Source organism: Carassius carassius, chromosome 31 (genome assembly GCF_963082965.1).
Source record: "Carassius carassius chromosome 31, fCarCar2.1, whole genome shotgun sequence".
NCBI lineage: Eukaryota > Metazoa > Chordata > Actinopteri > Cypriniformes > Cyprinidae > Carassius > Carassius carassius.
The window spans coordinates 14892930-14915994 of NC_081785.1; the positions used below are offsets into that span (position 1 = coordinate 14892930).

Sequence of the window (23065 nt, forward strand, 5' to 3'; positions counted from 1 at the left end):
TTCATGGAAAAGCTGTGTAGCTGAGGAGCAAATTATAAACACTAAAAATATTGTTTCAGATTATTATGCCTAGTCATAAAGACTGTTAGAACTGACACTTTAAATGCAACTTTCTTATTTGTACCTTTTAGTTTCTGTCATTTGAGATCACAATCAGTTCACCAAAAATTTATAAAAGTGTATTTATAAAAATAATTTCCCACCATCATGTGATTTCAACCTGTTTGACTTCTTTTCTGTGGAACACACAATAAAATATTTTGAAAAATGTACTGGTCATTCATGCATGAACTTACAGGGTTAATAAAAGCATTTTAAAGCATCAAAAATAGGTCAGTATATATATAACAATATATATTTAAAGTCTTCTGTAGTCATTTGATAGTGTGTGAGCTACATACAAAAAGATAAAAAAGAAATTGTAATTTAAATAAATTTAACTGAAAATGGCCTTGGATAATTTATTAGAGATCAGTTCATGAGTGCAACATCCTATTCATGAACAAATCTGGCCCATTTTGTGAGCTAAAAAACTCTGCCTCAAAAAAGAACAAAATTTCCATCAATATGAATCTGTTGGAGTAAAGTGCACAAGTCATGTGAACCAATTTTATGATGATTTTTGGTCTTTTTTGAAGCTTGAAATGTCGAGTCGCATTCATTGTAATCCCATGGAAAGAATAAGCAGTAAAATTGTTCAAAACATATTCTTTTGTGTTCCATGGAAGAAAGAAAGTCATACAGGTTTGAAATGAAATGAGGGAAAATTACAGAAAATGTGAAAATGACAGAATTAGGCTCAATTCCAGTTGAACTGAACAACAGACACTGAAGAAAACAACTGTTTTTGAATGTTCGCTACCAGGACGGCTTTGTTTTACTGAAAGGCATCATGTCCAGGCAGCCATCATTTGTTCAAGTTTGGCTGTCAGTGAAGCGTTTTATGTTGTCACCAAATTTCAGACTTATGAAATCTCATCTCCAAGTTCCTCTTTGTTTATCCATCTCCAAAAATAGGTGACAAAGTCTCTTTTTTCTTATTCTTGAACAATTTAAATTACCGTTTAAAGGTTTGGGGTTGGTAAGGGTTTTTTTTTTTTTTTTTTTTGTCTCTTATGCTCATCATCAAAAGATGAAAAATTATAAAAAATACATTAATCTTGTGAAATAATATTACTATTTAAAATAACTATTTAAAATAATATTGTTGAAACTGTGAAACATTTTCTTTTGTATTCTTTGAAGTTCTTAGTTCAAAAGAGCATTTATTTTAAGATTAGAAAGTGTCAATGTTGATCAGTTGAATGTGTCCTTGCTGAATAAAAGTAGAATCATTCCTTTCTTTCTGTTAATTTATTTCAGTGTCCATATAGCACTTTTATTTATTTTCTGACATAAACTATTGAAAAAAAGAAGCGAAGTACCCCAACTACAGATGTCCTGCAGAGAGAACACAGTCCAGGTGATGACCTTAAAGAGGGCCGCATTTCACCAGGCTCTGAATGTCACTGAGCATTGTGCTCAATAGACTCTTTATGGGAAACGGAGAGCCCATACACTGGCACTGTTATTGTAGAACCTGTGCCCTTTTCTCCAGAGATAACGGCAATAATCTATACAGTCTACCAGAGGCTCCCTTGGCTCTTATATCTGCCAGGGCCAGCACAGGTGCTACTGTTTTAATGGGTTTGTTCTGTAAAAATGAGGGTGTTGTATTATTGAAAGGATCACACCGACTAGAAGGAAACAAATTCTGATTTGGCATCAGAAGACTTCTTTTCAACATTATGTAGTCTTAGTACACCATCTTAGTATAAATGATAACAAACTGAACCTTTTTATTGCATGGTGTAAGAAAAAAAAAATCATACTTCCCTAAGTGAATTTTGGAAGATCTGGATTTTTAAATTATTTTTACTCATTAATAGTAATAATAACTGTTCAAAATTCCAATTGTTCATTGTCTTTTTCATGTAGCTGAGGCATATATCTCCCAAAAAAGTAAAATTTGAGTCCTGTTAGACACAGGCATGCTGACATGATATGTGTGTGATACATACAGGTCCTTCTCAAAAAATTAGCATATTGTGATAAAGTTCATTATTTTCCATAATGTAATGATAAAAATTAAGCTTTCATATATTTTAGATTCATTGCACACCAACTGAAATATTTCAGGTCTTTTATTGTTTTAATACTGATGATTTTGGCATACAGCTCATGAAAACCGGCTTTAAGATAGCAGCCTTAAGCTCATCCAGAGTGTTGGGTCTTGCGTCTCTCAACTTTCTCTTCACAATATCCCACAGATTCTCTATGGGGTTCAGGTCAGGAGAGTTGGCAGGCCAATTGAGCACAGTAATACCATGGTCAGTAAACCATTTACCAGTGGTTTTGGCACTGTGAGCAGGTGCCAGGTCGTGCTGAAAAACGAAATCTTCATCTCCATAAAGCTTTTCAGCAGATGGAAGCATGAAGTGCTCCAAAATCTCCTGATAGCTAGCTGCATTGACCCTGCCCTTGATAAAACACAGTGGACCAACACCAGCAGCTGACATGGCACCCCAGACCATCACTGACTGTGGGTACTTGACACTGGACTTCAGGTATTTTGGCATTTCCTTCTCCCCAGTCTTCCTCCAGACTCTGGCACCTTGATTTCCGAATGACATGCAAAATTTGCTTTCATCCGAAAAAAGTACTTTGGACCACTGAGCAACAGTCCAGTGCTGCTTCTCTGTAGCCCATTTCCTGCACACCCCTGTGCACGGTGGCTCTGGATGTTTCTACTCCAGACTCAGTCCACTGCTTCCGCAGGTCCCCTAAGGTCTGGAATCGGTCCTTCTCCACAATCTTCCTCAGGGTCCGGTCACCTCTTCTCATTGTGCAGCGTTTTTTGCCACACTTTTTCTTTCCCACAGACTTCCCACTGAGGTGCCTTGATACAGCACTCTGGGAACAGCCTGTTCGTTCAGAAATTTCTTTCTGTGTCTTACCCTCTCGCTTGAGGGTGTCAATGATGGCCTTCTGGACAGCAGTCAGGTCGGCAGTCTTACCCATGATTGCGGTTTTGAGTAATGAACCAGGCTGGGAGTTTTTAAAAGCCTCAGGAATCTTTTGCAGGTGTTTAGAGTTAATTAGTTGATTCAGATGATTAGGTTAATAGCTTGTTTAGAGAACCTTTTCATGATATGCTAATTTTTTGAGATAGGAATTTTGGGTTTTCATGAGCTGTATGCCAAAATCATCAGTATTAAAACAATAAAAGACCTGAAATATTTCAGTTGGTGTGCAATGAATCTAAATATATGAAAGTTTAATTTTTATTATTACATTATAGAAAATACTGAACTTTAACACAATATGCTAATTGTTTGAGAAGGACCTGTAAATGCTAAATCACCTCAGTTCATGGAGCACACTAACCGTGTTAACTGACTAAACCACTGGATGGCAGCAGGTTTGCTGTGTTTTTGCTGATTTTGTATGTCCCCTGCTGAGCTTGTGTGTCATGTTGTTTCCTATTTTGAAAGCTTCATAGTGGGAGAACAAATAACTTGGTAATAGTACAGCACTGAAATTAATCAGTTAAAAAGGAACTGTCTACTTGAAATCTTGCTTTTAGAGAGCTTTTATACCAATTTCTGAGGGAAACCGTTACCTACATGCTATTTATATTTTATCTATATAAAAGTGTTTTTATCTAAATGTTCCACTTTCGATGGCAAATTGTCATGTTTACAGCTAAAACAGAACAGACTTAATGGTGATCTTGTCTGACCTTGGAGAATGTGTAACGACGAATAAATACGAGAGGAATATTTTATGTATTACATTGTAAAAGCAAATTGTTAAGCCCTTTATCATTTTAAAAGAAGTAAAATTGCTTATGATGAGTCCTATTTAAAGTACAGAAATGTTCGATGTGTCAGGGATAGATATCCAGATGGTTTTGATTTACTGGAACCTGCTGTGCAAAGAACTCTGCTTGTCCCACCAGCTGCATCCAATACCCCACAGTATCACATTGTTTGATAATTCATAATAATCTTACAGAGATTCCTCTTTCCTTTCCATTTTTAGTCAGTATGTTGGTTTCCACTTGAGGTTGAGGTACATTGTATTCACAGTTAATCAGTGTGGACTTTACTCGTGGTCCTTATAACATGGCCTTTTTTTATCACCAAATGTTTCCAGGGGATTTCCCCTTTCTTTTTGGATATGGAAATTAATATTTATGTCAGTTTTAATGGCTCATGCATGGAGCATCTCCACTCCAGCCATCTCTGCTGACCGCCTATTATATAAAATGAAAGATCTGCAACTATGATTCTCTTGCTAACATTTGGTGAGCAGGTGGATCGGGAGTTACAATGGGGTTGCCAAGGAGGTTATTATTTTTGCTTTTTCATGCATTTCTAGGACGCTGTGCATCATTGAGCTGAAATGAAAAAGTACAGATTGCTTGACGGAGAATTAAACTCTCAAACACTCAGTCGAGTGAAAATGTATCTGTGCTAAACTTATACTTAGCCTTCCCTTCAACACACACACTTGCAAGTAAAATCAAAGAATTTAGTATCCAATGGCTGATAGACATAATTTAGTCGATAGAGTAATGACACTTTTGATTGTTTTATGGAACATGCAGTCATTGTTTGTTTGAATAGCATGGTATTCATAACATTTGGTGCATTTACTTGGCTAATTGAGTTGAACTGACTGTTATATTAAAAATACCTGTTTTGGTATTCTCTTTGATTCTTAAAATGTTCCTCATCCATCCAAACTTTTCCACCTCCTGAGGTTGACAACTCCCTTACTGCCTTTTATCCTGGATTACAATACCTCTTGAATAGATTGAAACAACCCTCGGAGGGCAGTCTGTCAGGATATCTGGCTATAGTCACCCTTGTGTCTGCCTGTTTGCCAAAGTCAATAAGCATTTTCACTTGTTCCTCTCTCTCTGCAGACTGGATCAGCTTCATGGCATGTTGGAGCTGATAAGTTAAAGACAGCTTCACACACTGTCTGCATGAACGAATTCCAGCACTCGCTAATGCCTTTCTTACGGCAGGTCTCCTTAACCTGTTTTAAATCGATTGCTGTTTTTGTCTGCACTTTAATGCTAGTAAATGCTGCTGTCAATAGAAAATCTGTCAATAGGCATTTTCTATTAAAGAGCAAACTCCAAAATGTTCAGTTTAATGCAGGGTTACTATAGTTAACTAAAACCATAAAAAATACTCTTGTTACTTATTTAAATAAAATAAACGTTAACTGAAATGAAATTAAATTGTAAAAACTACTAAAAACTTAACTAAAAAAATACATAATTAAAAATTAGAATAATATATCAATAATACCAAAAAAACACTAGTTTAATGCAACATCCACAGACTAAACCAGAAGGATACTCTTATTCTAAGTGGCAAGTTTCTCAGTATTTTCAACTCAGTATTTTATATTTTGATATCCACTAGGGACCTACATCCCTGTTGGTGTTTATGTGCTGATTTAGTGGCTTCCCTTCTGTGTATTTGTCAATCGGTGTGATTGGTAAGCAAGCAGGACGGTGTGTGTGTGTGTGTGTGTGTGTGTGAGGGAGAGACAAAGTGAGAGTGCATCCTGCACCTGCAGGGCTACGTCAGTGGTGTGATAGTCCAGGCAGCCTTGGGGTCAGAGACGGCAGGCAGGGTATCTGTTTAATGTCCCAATGAGCATCTCTGAATTTATGAACTCGGGGAGAGGGGGAAATGAAAACGTGTGGGAGAGGAGAGGATAGCTCATGCTTCTGTCATCTTTTTCTGGTAGGAATCCCTCCTTTGCATTCTTTCTCCCCACACAGAGGCAAACACTAGTTTGGTCTCACTTTTAGCTCTGTGATGTCCATATATAGAGGCTGTTATAGTTTAACACAGGAATGGAACACACACATTTACAAAGGGGAGGATATCTTATACTTCCCAGGTTTACTAATACACACAAAAGAAAAAAAAAAGAGTCATAAGTGAGACTATTCAGTGTCCTAACATGGTGCAACGCAACAAAATATTAAAGAGTTCAGTTTGAGTTCACCCAAAAATGAATTATCTGTCATTATTTACTCACCATTTATGACATAAAAGGAAATAATTTATAATGACGTTTCTAAGCTTTTTTATTTTTCCTCCGCATACTGAAAGTGACCATGGCAGTCAAGAAAGTGTATAACCAAAATTTTGGTCCGATTCTTATGATGCATTTTTTGGAAGAGAAGCACAATATATTTGTACTATAGTCTTCAGCTGCTATTAGATTATTAATTTAAATATTAATATTTTTTATTTATTGGTATAAGTTGACATTTTATTTTTAATTGAGCAGCTTATTATCCTGTTTTTACATCTAGTTTACCTTTGTTCTCATTCTTTCTTTATTTATTTTTAATTACTGTTGAATGTCATCTTTTGCAAATCTCAAAATGAATATCCATTTTCATCCATTTTTCATAATAATGTGATGACTTGTAATGTTTAATTTTTATTTACTATTATAATTTTGAATATATTTAAACAAAGTAGTAATGCATTTTAATATAAGATTCATTAATCGGTTATCTGTCATAACATAACGGTGTCCATATCAGCCTGAATTTTAATATTAGTGCATCCCTAATGAGAGTAATTGGTGACCACCAGTAAATTGTTTAAACTTACATTTTGGTCTCTTCCTCACAAGCTGTAACAGCTGTTTCAGAATTAATACGTTATATTGAATGCTTTTATCATGTTTCTAAAATGTTTTTGTGGAGTTTCACAGCTCCATCCACTTTTACTGTATTGAACGACATGAACGGTGAGTAAATGATGACAGGGTTTTCCCTCAAATTTCCGTTTCTGTTCTTCACAACTGCGTCATGTCAAGAAATAAGGCATTTTGTTGGTTGCTTGGTTTCTCTGAGCAGAGTAATCATGCCCATAGTGAAATCTCATTGGTCTAGCAACACGTCCCACATAGTGAAAATTCAACTTCGAACAACTTCTGATTTGCTGTGGTTTTATTGCTTTTTTTTTTGTTTTGTGTAGCACTGGAGCAGAAAAACTGGAAAGAGGGTGTAATTATCGACTTGATCAAATGTGGAGCAGTGTTTAAAGCTGTAGAGCACTTGTCTTCTCTTCCACATCCCCTGCCCCTATAGATGAAATCTATCCGTGGGCCCATGTGTGACAGAGCATTCTTTGATTCCATGTGCCTTTAGAGCGAGAGAGCCTGTGACTTTATTGTGGTGACTGGTTGGGAAAAACCTGCCATTTCTAATAACACTGGTTTGAAGCAGTTTGGACTTTGAGCATGTCAAGTCCCATCTGAAAGAGATTTGGGAACCCTCAGCATGAATAACAACATACAAATGGATTTAATCAATTTGAAAAGAGCTCGTAAGGGCTGCTGTTGGCCCTTGTTGCTCATATCAGTGCAGCGTATCTCAGCGAACACTGCCCCTGCTGTGAAAACTGAGATGGACGGTGGAGATGGACTTGCTTGATGTACTTGCTTCACCAATAAAGTCTATTGTGTCATGTTCAATACATTCATTTCTCAGCCTCAAAATTATTAACATAATCAACACTATAAAAACCATTTGCACACAATTTACGACATGCCTTGAGTATGATAAATAATAGATGTTTATATTTTCTATCGAGCATTCAAAATACAGAACTATGACTGTGGACGTATGGTTTCCAACACACGCTGAACGCGGTAGACCAATCACAATGTTTATGTGTACTCTCACCTCACAGACACACACAACAATTTTGGTAAAGTAATCCACCTGTGAGGCTGTGGCCCGTCGATACTGTTTGGAGTGAGAGAGTGAATTCCCTGTGACCACACAGAGTGCCCATTGTTCTCTAGTGAAGGCAGCTGCGTATCAGAGGTGCCATTTATCTCCTTATCTCCCCTTACTCGTAGTTAACCTCATCTGTGAAGACCAGCAGAGCTACGTCAGCAGACCGGGAAAGAGACGTCTGTTCTTATCTAAACAAAGAACACCATGTCTCACAATCATTATATTGAAGTGAAAATATAAAAATTTTGCTAAATTAAGTTTCCACCTTTACACAGACCACCCAGGGGTGGTGGGTGTCTACAAGGCAAACATGTGGACAGTGTATCAGACGTTCATCTGGAGATACTCCAGATGTGGGCTGTGAGCCATGCTGGACATTGTATGGCTCTAGAAACATATGATATAATTGGAGGTGGGACATTTTCCCTGTTTACATAAACTACACATCCAAAAGTACTTGTGGATACCTGCTTTCTAACTATCCAGATTTGACCACTTCAGCTATACCATTACTAACAGGTACATAAAATCAAGCATACAGTACAGTCCTTCTGAAGGTGTAAAAGTGATCATGCGTAACCTATTGAGACAGCATATAGTCCATCTGCAGAAACCGCTGTCTGTTTGCTATCCTCTGACTCAGCATGATGTCATTACCACTGTTATAAATGAGTCAGTAGATGGCAGCAGATAATGAAGTGACTTTGGTTATTCAGAGGAATAATTGATGGTCGATGGTTTTCCACTTTATTTACCATTCAAGATATTATTACTATTTTCATTATTATTAATAATAATTGTTTTTAATTATTAAGAATATTTATTATTATTAGACTATTATTAATAATTAATCATTTTTATGTAATATATTAATTGATTGTATTTATTATTATTGATTTATCAGTTTTGATTTATCAGTTTATGTTTTAGGTCCTTATATCCATATATATGATGTATTTATTTGTATTTATTTTTGTGTTCTGATTTATATTTACCCAGTCTGAGTTATCGTTAAAATTCACTTGAATTTGTTTTAAATCATTACACATTATGATGAGAGACATGAAAGACTCTCTCAAACTAATTTATTTAGGAAGTATTGTACCTTCATACAGAAATGCTGACTGTGAAGTCACCGACTGACAGTTTAAGGCACAGCCAAATTCTGTCCTGACTGATACGCTGGTTTGAGTGTCTGGCAGACTGCAGGATGCCAAGCCGTGTCTCCCTCCACTACCTGAACCAGTATATGAAAGTCCAGCATGGTTATCTATAAAGCAGTACGGACATTTTTATTGAGCTTGTTACATGGGGAAAGACCTTACCAAGCCCTCACCTGTAAGACAAACTACACGCAGATGGCTGGGATCTCCAAAAACAGTATTTCTTGATTGATGGATTGGACAGTCTAAGTGAATGCTGGACACACCAGGTCTACTGTCTGGACAAACAAGCTTGCATTTCTCATCAGTATGTCATATTGTGGTATATTTGCCACCTGATCACCAGGAATGACAATAATCAAATCAGTAGTTCTGGCAGAACAAAACTTCCGGAAGAACATCTGAAATTTTCAGAAATCTTAAATGATCTTTTAGCTCATCCAGTATAGATTATTTTAAGTATCAAACAATTGCTTTTTTATTGTGAACACATGGAATGCTTTTACCAGAATCACAGTCTTAAAGTATTCAGTGACAGACAGCTGATCTCTGGCTCACAAAACAGACGATGACATCCATTGCTGTTCATATCATGTTGTGCAATCACGAGCTGGATGATTAAAAGTCAAAACTCAGCAGCGGATTCAATTGTTCCAAGAGATGACAAGAAGAGCCAAGTGTTTGCCAAGCCAGCACAGATGAAAGAGGGGATGCAATTAAAAGTTATATTTCATTTCCCCAATCTCGCTGTTTGAGTGACATTCTTGATTAACATCAATGGCTGTCTTAAGCAGGGCAGTATCAAATATGCTGGACTTTTCTTTCCACGGCACATTGTCTTGTTCATCTCAATGATCCATCCCTCATCATGTTCTGCCATTTGGTTCGCAGATGCCCCTGTCTGAGGAAATAGCTGCTTGTATTGCTTCTCACTCCTGAGGACTCTAATCAACTAAAACCTATTAAAGATATCCTAGAAAGCTTTTGTTTTTTGTCATGCAGGCATGTGCAGATTCTTTTAATGAAGGTTATGTAAAATATATGGTTTAACTGATAGTTTATAGTTTGTATAGTTTATTTTAGTAATTATTTAGATGCTTTCATTTAGGTTTTACAGGCTGAAAAGGCAATGTTGGCTCAACCAATGGCATGGCTTGAGGGCGGAACGATCTGTCTGGTTGCCCAATGGCAGACAGGGGGTGTGTTCAAGAAACTATTTATTTTGCTTTTTTGTTTGTAGACACTAGTGACACAGAAATGAATGAAGTAATATGCAGTTTGAATTGTTTGAACTAAAATTACCAAATGTAAATAAATACATAATTAAAACTACAAAAAAATTTAATTAAAATAGTGATTCAAAAACTATGACTAAATTAAAACTCAAATTAAAATGAAAACTGAAAATATAAAAATAAACGCTAATTAATAAACACTAATAGTATATAAATATTATTAAAATTTTAAAATATTTATATTTTAATTCTTTTTATTTAACTAAATTTACATTGAATAACTCTGAAATTAAACGTAAAGCATTTGAAAACATTAATATTTAATTATTCAGTATTATTAAGTTCATTTTCGAAAAACCAAGTCATTGTAGAACTGGTGGTCTTCCACTTGTTTTTGTAAGACAATGGCGTCACTGACTTGGGCATCAGATCTAGTTTGTGGATTCTTCTTATGATGACCCTTCAAACAACTTCAGGTTTTCAAATCAACTTCCTTGTCCAGAAGTCACTGGTTGCTTTCCTTGTGAATGCTGCCCATTGATTTACTGCTGTTCAAAGAGCACTTGGTCAGCCAGCGGTCAGCAGCATGCACAGCCATTCGAAACCTACAGAAACCTCATTTTGTCCATGCACAGCCACAGAGAGACTTCATTGACTTCATTGATGAGATCTCAAACTCTCAATGCCAAACAGTCCCTTTGGCAATTTAGGGCTTGTCGTATTTAATGGCATATATTAAATTGTATTTCATCCCTGTGTCTTGGAAACATAAACAAAAGCAGGGGGAAATGGTAGTGGGGTAAATATGCCAAATCTCTGTGGAGGAACTGTTCCTGTGGTTGGCGATTTGTGATTGATGCCTTTTGATTACAGTAAAAATATCTGTAAATGCAAACATGGGGAACTTTTTGGACTCTGCCAATGTCAATAACCTTGCCCTGGGTCAAGCCGTCCTCCAGACCTACACGTCTCATTCATTTTGTCAGAGTGTGTTAAGTTGAGCTACTACTAAAAATCTACTTTCCCTTCTCTGATATGACTAAATTACCCTCTATTTATACCCAGGCTATTAAAACAGGCATAAAAAGGAATTTCCCTCATTCTTCTAAGATTGCCTGGGGTATAGTAAAAGGGAAATAGATTGTTCTGAGTGGTTTGGTTGATGTGATCTTTTGTGACCAGTTGTAGTCAGTTTGGGTTTTCATGTTTGTCTTGTTGATTGGAGGCATGGGCATTGGTGGGAAGCCTATTAGCCCTTTGTAACATTGCATTTAAAACAAAATTTGTCTAATACCTCTTTGCAGTAATTGTTGGTTATTTGTAACTGTTAGTCATTTTGATTGCTAAATATGGCCTTTACATTAGTTGTTGTATGGTTGTATTTGGCAATAGTGACTAATGTAGATTAATTCTTAAAGGAATGGTTCACCTAAAAATGTAAATTTGCTTAAAGTTTATTTGCCCTCATACCATCCATGACATAGCTGAGTTTTTTTCTTCATCAGATCAGATTTGGCAAATTGTAGCATTACATCACTTGTTCACCAATGGATCCTCAGCAGTGAATGGGTGCCGTCAGAGTGAGAGTTCCAACAGTTGATAAAAACATCACAATAATCCACAAGTAATCCAGACAACTCCAGTCCATATATGAATATCTTGTGAAGCAAAAAGCTGTGTTTGTAAAAAAAACTAAAAAAAAAAAAAAGTCCATCAATATAGCATTTTATATTTAAAAACCAATCCATGATGTCAACTCACATCAAAATCCAGTGACATGTCAGTGCCAAAGTCCTCATGGGTAGTGTGCAAACATATAGCGTTGCTGCTCTTCAGGGGTCCCGAGTTCGAGTCCTGGCTCGCGGCCCTTTCACGATCCTCTCTCTGTCCCACTTTGCTTCCTGTCTGTCCTATCATAAAAAAGACAAAAATGTCAAAAATAATTCTTATACCTTCTGTTCATACCTTCATTCTAATGGCACAGAATCACTGGAAAGGATTTAGAGCAAATGCTACATTTCTCCAAATCTGTTCCGATCAAGACACAAACTCATCTACATCTTGGATGGCCTGAGCGTGAATACATTTTCATTTCTGGCTGAACCATTCCTTTAAGCATATATGCACGTACTTTACATGCAAATAGCCTTCTCATGTGTTTCAAATAAACGTTTTTTTTCTTCTTTTTTTTTTTGATTCTCTGAGCATACTTACAAAAGCAAAAGGACATGCCCACTGTTTCAACCCATTTTTAATCAGTAACACCACTCTGTTGTGGTTCCTCTTGACATTAATATTCAGTAAACTGACCCCTGGATGAAACATGCACCACACATTTATTGCACATTTTTGAGAGGGGGGATATAATCACTTAACAGCCGACTCCCTATACATCGCTTGCTCTTGCCAACTGATCGTTATTTTATATTGAGGAATTTGTGTTTGCCATATGTTGCATAAATGCTTCTTTGGACCCATTACAGGTTGCTCAGAATTTTTTCTTGTTCCATATCCATAAGGATATCCTTTGGATTTCTTACCATAGGCTAAGTCTATATAGCCTAAGATCAACATGAAGTCCAAATTGCCCTACAATATTTAGTTTCTCAGTATAAAATCCCGGTACTATTATGCACAATTCAACGGCACACATTATCTAAAACAATTTAGCCATGTAGTTATTTAGCCACCATTCTATGCTATACTATACTGTTATAATATATACTATATAGTTATAATAGTTATAACTATACTGTGATGTTATAAAATAATATAATAAGTGTAATTTATTTATTTTTTTGTCTAACCATCTTTCCCACAGTTAAAGATTGCTGTTATATATGTGACTGTATGTAGGTCATTGTAGCTGGATGAGGGTTTTGTATGTTTTACGAGTAGGATAGTCTTAAATGTTCATGAGGTAATCCTGAGAGGCCACTCAATGTGTAAACTGCTCTCACTGGTGTTTGGGCTCTGAGCTCATAGTGCCCCTCTGTGCTGGTAGATAAACATGTAGGGCCCCTTTGTAGGCAAACTTCAGTGGGAACCTTCAGAAAAAAAATCAAGATCAGATTTGGAAAATGGGAAATGAGGGGTAAGAAGTGTTTTGCGGAGAGCTAAATGTGTGTGCATACACAGGTCACTGACTTCATTGCTCAGTGTCTGATCTCTCACTTATATTCATGAATGAAAATAGCCCTGGATTGAGCGCCTGTCAGTACTTTTAAAAAAATATTATTTTTTAAATACTTTTTCCGAAATGATGTGTATGCTGTAGAGTTGGTCCCTTTTAAGGTCCTACTCAGTATCCCAAAACTGTCATAACCGATAAATAGTTATAATAAAGACATCTCTCATGCTTTTTGTGGAAACTGTGATGCATCTTTTTCTTTTTAGTTTAATGACTTTTGATTGATTTAATGTGTATCTGCTTAATAAGATAATAACATGATTAATTTCTTATCTGTATAAAATTAACATTTTAGGCTCTCTCAGAAATATGATAGAGCAGACTCATAGAAATCATTATTACTCAATAAATACTCGGTACTCATAATACATTAACACAATGCATCGGCTGATTTGTTCTGTAAACTTTTCTTATGTCAAAAACCTCTGCATATTTATGTTTATTATGTTATTCATCTAATTTATATCTTTTACAACACATAACGTGTGACCTTGATATGTAGATGCTTGGCAGTGAATTTGGAGTTTTAGCACCATAGCAACTAAACTATGCTATCCATTAAACCCAGCTTTATGCTGTATTGCACATATCATGCAGGTTTTTGAATCTTGCGTTTTCTCTCAGACCCCTCTTAATGTGTATGCCTTTATATATATATATATTTTTTTTTTTTTTTTACCTTGTCTTATCTTATCACTTGTACTTCCACCGGTATTTTATGCAATAAAAATGATTTAATGTTTTGAACCTTTTGAATGGGTTTCATTGGTTCCTCCTCTCTTAAGCTTCCTTTTTATCTGTCCTGCATTTGTCTCTACCTAAAGGTCATATGCACTCTTTTTGGTCCCCCTAATGCGCCTCCATCCATCCCGCTCACCCTCTAACACCCCCATCCAACATCCTTTCCTTTTTGAAATCTGTTTTTATCTTCTGTATAGATGTTAGGGTCTGTGGAAGTAGCAGATCTCTTTTACAGTATTGCATACTTCACAATTTAAAAAAAAAAAATAGAGGGTGTCCTTTCTCAATGTATTGCTGACAATTTATACAAATATATTAATTTGTCTTTCAACAACAGTCCAATTCTAAGTAATCCACGAGACCCTTATGATTTGTTATTCCAGCACATCTCATCATAAAACAGGTCTTAGTAATTAGCCATGTGCAGCTACGTCAGCTGAGATGTCTTTATTATTTTAGAAAGAGGAGAATATGCAGTGTGCTCCAGGAACCATATATTGTGAAATGTCTCATGAAGGAGCACTTTGTCTGTTTATGTCTTGAAGCTAATATGAGTTATTTCTCTCTCCCCCTGTCTCATCATTAACAGCTCTGCTTCCATAACTCATCATAGTGATAATACCTCAGCCTCACCCCACCTCAGTCCAGCTTCTTCTCTCTTCTTCTGTCATTCCTTTGTTTCTGCGCAGTCCATTGTCTATCTAAATCTTATCCTCTCTCTGGTTCATACTGGCAAATTCAGCACCTGTAGGAAGATATTAATATCAAAGCCTGCCAAGCATTATCGGGATCTCCAGTTACTGCTATCGTTCAATAGAGTGTAATTTTACTCCTTTCCAAAGAAATAATGAAGAACAAGATCAAGATGATGAAAGAAAATTTCTTATATGGAGCGCTTAACAATTTAATGTGTCTTTTGGATCCTTTACAATTCTCATTCAGCTTTGATCGGAGCTCCACAATCGATCAAACTAGGCAGCTTTGTCTAATTACATTATTTGCTGTATTTATTAGTTCTAGGTCATGATGAAAGTACTGGCAACAGTCCTGGCCACCATGTGATGATGTAAATTGGGTTTGGTCTGATGCAGTTTTTCTGTCTTTTTCTTTCAAAGATGCATCTGGGACTGAGAAGGAGGATGTTTTGGTGCTAAACGGGCAGATTGAATAAAGCTGACCTTCCTTCAAAAGCATGTGCCTCTGGACACCAACCTGCTGCTGATGGTCACTCCATCAGTTGCTACAGTACATCATCTTGGATATGATGAAGAAAGACCCAGAGCTAAAGGTATAACCGAGTAGATGAGAAAGTCCATGGAACTACTTTGTGGCTAATGTAGCAAACATCCTATAGTTGCTGGATATGGTCTCACTTTTTTTATGAATAATTATGTACAATATTTATATATTATTAATCTCCATTTCCCTTTCCCATGTAAAAAAACTGTATTATATTATATGAATTAGCATGCTTTTTCAGTATTCAATTAAAAAAAATGCATACAATATTATCTATATTATTATATTATAATGAATATTTCCTTAAATGTATGTTGTAAATAAGATACATTTAGTTTTATTGCATATATTATTGTATATGTGTAATTTAAATTTGAAAATATTTTTATAAAGTAAAAAAAAATTATTTAACATAAAATGCAATTAATAACATTAAATCAACATCAACATTAAATCTGATTTAGAATTTAAACTGAAGGAAAAATATTTATATATATTTAGGTGCAAATTTCACCACGTTCAAAATCAGAGAAACAAACAAAATTACAAATCAAAATTACATCAATATTTGTAATTCGGTTTAAATTCCAAATCAGATAAGTTTGTTAGATTAATATATAATTAGATTTTATAATGGAATATAAAGGGATAGTACACCTAAAAATGAAAATTCTGTCATTAATTATTCACCCTTGTTCATCTTTGACTGTGTGTGGTGCAGTTGACGAAGAACCCAGATGCGTTGTGCCTTGTTTTCAAGCAGAGGAATGCTCACGCATACATAGTGGTACTCAGAGAGTAGAGACTGACTGGAAGAGAAGAAAACGTTGAATAAAGTTGTTCTTTTTGTTTTCGTTGTGCACAAAAAGTATTCTTGGAGCTTTATGAAATTACAGTTTAACCACTGATATCACGTGGACTATTTTAATGATGTCCTTACTACCTTTCTGGGCATGGAATGTGATAAATCCCTTGCTCTCTATGCAAGGTCAGAAAGCTCTTGGATTTCATAAAAAATATCTAAATCTTCAAAAATATCTCAATTTGTGTTCTGAAGATGAATGAGGGTCTACGGGTTTGGAACAACAAGAGGGTGAGTAATTAATGACAGAATTTTTATTTTTGGGTGAACTATCCCTTTAATAGTGTTTTCTATAGAGAGTACAGTTTAAAGGCTACAGTACTGCTGTCTGCATAACCCCTGCAGACCACCACAGCGATTTGCAACTTTGCCATAACAGGACATGCTGCCAAAACATGGTCACTGCATGAAACTATGTAATGTTTGAAAGCAGAGTGAGACACTGCCAATCAGCAGCATAATACCTTTTCCTTGCTGTGTAAAAGGTCAGGAAATTAACATGGAAAAGAACCTTGATTTTCTTTCTTCCTTAGGGGTCCTCTACCCAGACATCTTTTTCTTTTCCTTTTTCAACCTTTTTTTTTATTTATTTAGTATTTCCTCTCACTAGAGGGGCATGCTTTTCTCCTGACAAAGAAGAATGGATTTTAGCTTCATTAATGGGGCCAGTACAATTATGTACCACTTTTTGCAGTGCGATAAAAATATGTTCTGATACTTTTGGAGACAATCCACGTCCAGACCACTTTTAGTGGTTTAGTTTAGGAACTTCAGGAAAAAAGCTGGTCTTTTTTTGGTCCCAATTCCACTCATCGATTCTAAGATCCTCTTTCATAAGATGTGAAAAATGTTTCATTCCAGGTCATTAAAACATTGCCAACCATCTAGACATTTTGTAAACTCTGAATCTGTTCTTTTCAAATTATGGCTGGTTAAATCCCTGTACGATGTAGACAGATATGGCATGGCTCAGAGCAAACATGCACAAAGGAGAAAAAGATTTCCTTTTTTGTCCCAGATTGCAGGCTGCCAAGAAGCCAACCTGGCGATTAGGCCTGGTAACATATAATGTGTGATAATCAGGAACTGTTACTATTGGCTCTAGATATTTATTTTGGAATGGAAGAGACCAGTCAGTTTAAATGATGGTAGGGGTTTCTTTAGTGCACTTCTGGAGGAGACTGTTTGCAGATTTCAGCCTCAGACCAGGAGCAGCATGAGGTAGATTGGAAAACCTCCCTAAAACTAGAGGAAGACTTTGATTGACTGCACATGGAGTTGCTCAATTGTATGTCTCTGACATGAGTCCAATTCTCAAGTCTTCCCTGTTGCATTTGAAGTACTTGCTTGTTGTAATAAAGTGACATTGTGTATTTGCCAGTTGTAGAATAGACAGTCAGAAGAGAGAAATTGATCTGTCGCTCAGATTTTAAATACTGTAGAAAAGACCTTTTCCACCTGACACCTCAGTCTGAGGTAGAGCTCATGGGACTGTTAGATGAGGGAAATGCTTTATGCCCTGCAGCAACAATCTTGCCATTTGCCCTGGGAAGGTGATGTAATTTCCTATGTTTGTCTGCACAGATGTACAGTATAACTTGGTTTAACAGCTGTTGGCTGAAGTGTTGCTTTGCGTTTAATTAGTTTCATAGATAATGTTTCTTACGATAGTGAACTATTCTAATTGCAATCAAAAAGGAATAGGTCATCCCAAAAATGAAAATTCTGTTCCTCATCCTCGTGTTGTTTTAAACCTGTATGAATTACTTTCTTCTGTGGAACATATTTCATGACAATAAGTTCTATTGTTAAACCAACATGTCAATTAAGTGAGAGATGCTAAACAAAATACTGACTAATCAGTACGAGATGCTATTGGATTCTATTGGAAAGCCGAAAGCATTTTTAGAGATGCTTGCTAAGAAGAATGCTTCTGCCATTCTCCTCAGTGGAGTAATGGCACACTCAAGTTCCCCTGACACAATAATGTGTCTTTCTCTTCCAGGACATGAGAATTTGGGTGTGTAGGTTAACTTGTGGGTGAGTTTGTGTCACAGCATTCTGGGTGGGCCTCCATTCAGGGAGCAGAGGTCACACGACAGTCCTGAAGTATTAGTATGATTTCATACTTCACTCAAATAAAACCTTGTTACAGTCACAGCATGAGCCAAACACAAGCATAAACATTACAGCACATAACCCTGGCTCAGATTACCCTCACAACATCTCCAGATTTTAAAGCTCCCAGACATGACTACGCACTGTCCAGCCCATTGGACATGCAGTCACACGGTTGAGAAAACACTTACAGGGTCATTATTTGTTATCATTCAGTGTGGGACATGAAGGGCAGCGGTTTCCCTTGACCTGGAGGAGAGTAAGGGTCATGGTGGCCTTGCATCCTGGCTTGACCTGGTGTGTTCATTTTTCTAAATGAAAGTGACTTGGTATTTCCCTTATGCTTTCCTCCCAGACCTGTGAGGTCTGACCAGTCTGACTGACCAGTCTTTTCACAAAAAGCCAGTTGGCATTTAAGGATAGCAGTGACAGGGCACTATTGATTTTAACACACTTGCAGCAGTGTTCATCTCCTCTCACCTCTCCTCTATCGTGTCTATTCCAGTTGGTAGCCTGGCCGCAAGGCTATGTTCGAAGGCATGGAGCGGTGCTGATGTTAGTAGAGGCGGCCCTTGCAACACATTTCCATTGAGATACTCACTGTAAGTGGTTGAGTTGAAAGAGATGTGGTCTGGACTGCCGTATGATCCATCATGCTGTCTGAAGCGCCAGTAGATCTGTGCATCATTAACATTCCTCCAGTATCAGATCGCACCCTCACATCTCAGATCCGTGGAAGTCAGATTGTGATGTTTAAACTCTCTTCGCCCCTTCTCCAGATGCAGAGAACTCCTTCCCCCTTCCTGACATCGGCAGTACCATAGAAGGAACCCTCTAGAAGTAGACGTGTGTGTGTGTGTGTGTGTGTGTGTGTGAGAGAGAGAGAGAGAGAGAGACTGGTCCTCTGTCTCTCTGATTAAAGAGCCACTCCCAGAAACTCTGTCAGGTTGTTCTGTGTCCTCCAGGAAGAGGCACTGCTTCTTGTCAAAAGCACTACTTGCACATCAAAGATCACCTGCTCTGCATATACTCCCTCTTCTTCACCTTTCCCTCTCTCTTTCACTGGATATTTTCCACTCTCTCTCTCTTTGTCTGACAAATGATGGGCGTCAGGATGAGCAGTGCAATAACAGATGAAAAGTATTACGTGAGAGGGTTGGGTGCTTCCTTGAGCCTTATGTGGACTTAGATTTATAAGTGGCCACTATTAATACTGCTATTACTATTATTCATACTTGGAACACTTTAGCAACTGCATAGCAATGTGCTAACATCCACTTAGAACACCCTAGAAACAGGTTTGAGAACCACTGATTTAGTACACTTTAGCAACTGTGTAGCTGCACCCTGGAAATCATCCAAAACACCTTAGAAACTTCTCAAGAACAGAGCACCTTAGCAACGTTCATAGAGAGTTTGATTTATAGGCGATAGGACCAATCATAAAGCAGAATCTGTCATTTTGTCCAACAAATAAACCAGACAGGAGAGTTGTATTTATGTTGGTGAACTTGAACTTGAAAAATGGTGTGTATTGACGTCTTTCTGAGGTTGAACTACATACCTTCGGATGTCAATTCATGTTTATTTCACATTATAAATAGTAGTAATAAAAAGGAAGAGATGATTGGTTCTTGTGCCCCTTTAACTGTCACAACACATTAAAGAGCCACAAAATGGTATTTATTGTTTGAATTTCTTTTTTTAAATTACAGAATTTGGAAGTTGAGACTTTTCATACTAAAAGTAACCTGCTCTGTCTTGTCTGTTGGTGTGTTGTCAGGGTCCACTTTGTTCCACATTGTCTTTTTCACTGTGTGAGAACATGATGTGTGGCGTGAGAGCGCCATGGCTTGTCTGTTGTTGCAATAATAACTAAGGGGAGTGGGTCTTTGCAAATGTCATTTGCATGGCAATGTGCTAACAAATGTTTGGAATGCCTTATCAAACACATAGTAATGTGCTAGCAACTGCTGAAGCCTCAAACATATTTGGGCAGTCCGCATTCACAACTGTCCATGCACTGTCTGCATGATGCAGTTTTCGTCATCAGAAGTGTCCGTGTGCAACCTAATGTCCAAATCCTTACACTTGTGGTCTTTGCACTTGACCACTTGTCTACTTACACAACATATTTCATGTATTTGCCCCAAGGCATGAATACCACATGTGTTTATAGAAGTTTCCATTACCTACTGGGTAATGAAACACAGCTTTATTTCGATTTTCAATACTTAAAATAAACTTCTAAATGTCTGTTCAGTAGTTTCTATAACATAAGACGATAATTCTAATTAAGTGATAAAAAACAATTGCAAATTTTGTACTAAATAAACATGCTCATCTTTGCACCAATAAAATGTGGAACACATTATTTTACTACCAAATTATACGTAATATCTAAGTATTATTCATATTTAACTTGCACTACAAAGGTTGCCATGACATCTTGATAGATCTCGGCAAAATCATGATTGATTATAACGGTTTATTTCCAGAACATGATGCACACGTGCTATACCAGTCTTAAGTACAATAACTAAAATAATAATTTTCCTAAAGTAACTTTTCTTGTCACCTGACCAAAAATTTGATCTTTAAATAGGTAGGATTCATTTATTTGTCTTCCCTGTGTTATTTTCCACTTTCTTTTCCTGCAATGTGCTTTTCCAGTCATCACGTTTTCCTTGGCTGTATTCATCAGTCGACTCTAACATTTTTTTTTAGAGCTCCTTGGATTCAACTTTATTTTATTCATGCATGGGGAATACATATTACTCCTAATAAATTGTAGCCTATATTTACTCAAATTATTGAGAGGTATCATGTTTTTTATGTTTAAATGATAACTGCTTGAAAACAGACTGATTACATCTTTAATTACAGAAGTTACTAATTTTTTTTGCCAGAAATGAAAGTAAAATTTTTAACATGAACTTTTTACGATTAATTAAAATCTATGAAGAGGGATGAAATAGGAATGTTCACAAACGAAAGCGAAAGAATGCAGACTTAATGGATGTTTGCAATGTCCCCCATTGGAATGTGCAAACAATTGTTCAGAACACCTGCATAGTAGAGTCTTGGTAACCACCCAGAATGCCTAGCATCATGGTGGCAGGTTTTACTCCTCAAGCACCATTCACATTACTCCAGAAAATGTATTTTTTAGTTGAGTACTTCGAATAGATTATTTCTTCACACACGTGGACTGAGCAACTAATTTGATTTCCACTCATTTGGTGGTTTGTATTGTAATTGTTACGCCTGAGTTACTCTGGATTGTGAGTCTCTCATCCATTTGGATTTTGATGTCTTTTCCACTGACAGCAATAGATGTTTTTTCAGTTCCTTAAGGCCCATTCAGATGATAAATTCAGCGGCAGCAGAACTTTGCCTGATCGCCTATTGCCGGGGTGTGATGAAACCAGCTCTCTTTTCAGGATTTGGATTCAAACTAGCTGAGTTTGAAGTTTAGTGGTTTGAAGCTGAATAGATTGCATTTGGCACTGCTGAAAAGAATTGTGCTGGCTATCACATATTTTACACAAGAGAATTGAAGATATTGCACTGTTTAGTTTCATTGAAAAATACTTGGCTGCAACTGCAAAGGATTGTAGAGACAGATGAAGCACATCCACTCTGTCTTACTCATTGAATGTGTCTAGCTGCCTTCTACTCAATGGCCAAACAGAGGCAGGTGTTTCCTGTTTCTGGAAGTCTCTCTCTCTCCTCGGTTCCCTCCTTCCCTTGCCTCTCCTATTGATTTCATAATATAGTGAAAGCACAGGCATGTCATTTTTCATAGTTTGATAACTCTTAAGCACTGAAATTAAAAAATGTAATTTGTTATGATTAAAAGTGCTCTCAATGCTGTCATAAATATTATGCGTTGCATCTTAGTAAGTAACATTTTGTTCTGCTGGTCTTGTTTTTCTAAGTGTCAGTTACTTAACCAAGGTGTCAACTACTTTGACCAAAAGAAGATGGGTCTAGGGAAAGCACAGTTTTCCTGACCTACAATAATCTAAAAAATCTCCATCTGTACTTTTCATCCTCAGGTTGTGAAGGCCCCATGATTGAGCACATGACCTCATGGTAAGGTCATAACCCCTGTGCTCTGCCGGCTGCGGTACACCTTCTATTTGCCTATCTTCTTGCTGTCCCTCCTTCCAGAGAGGCTGAAGGTCAGAATAGTGCATCTAGCGCTGAGGAAGTTCTATGCTGTGGACACCTCCATCATCCCAGCCACCATCAGCCTGATCAATGTATACTGTTCTGGTGACTAAACTTTTGACTTGCATAGCAACGTGATAACAACTGCTAGCAAGGCCTTAGCAAATACATTGTAACGTGCTAAAAACTGCTTAATTTAGCCATCCGCATTCCACAACGGTCTGTACACTGTGTGTGGTGCAGTTTTCATCATAAGCGTCCACGTGCACACCAGTTTTTGTGTCTGTGCGGACGGTCCATGTACAACAGCGCAGGCACGAGGTAAATGTTGAAACAAAATGAGTCCACTAGGTGGTACTGCACATGTCCAACACGTTCATCCGTGCTCATCTGCGGATGAGTGTTGGGTTTGAGTAAACTTTTTCCTCCTGAAAGCCATTTTAATGTGTTAAAAACTTATCAAATAATATTTTTATTATTGATGTCATATATGCATTCATATTAGTG

General features: G+C 36.9%; 1 pseudogene; it reads left to right on the forward strand.

Annotated features, from left to right (window-relative positions):
- The window catches only part of LOC132111923 (lipid droplet-associated hydrolase-like), a 47485-nt pseudogene extending 24814 nt beyond the window's left edge, over positions 1 to 22671 (forward strand).
- Positions 22672 to 23065: the final 394 nt, after the last annotated feature.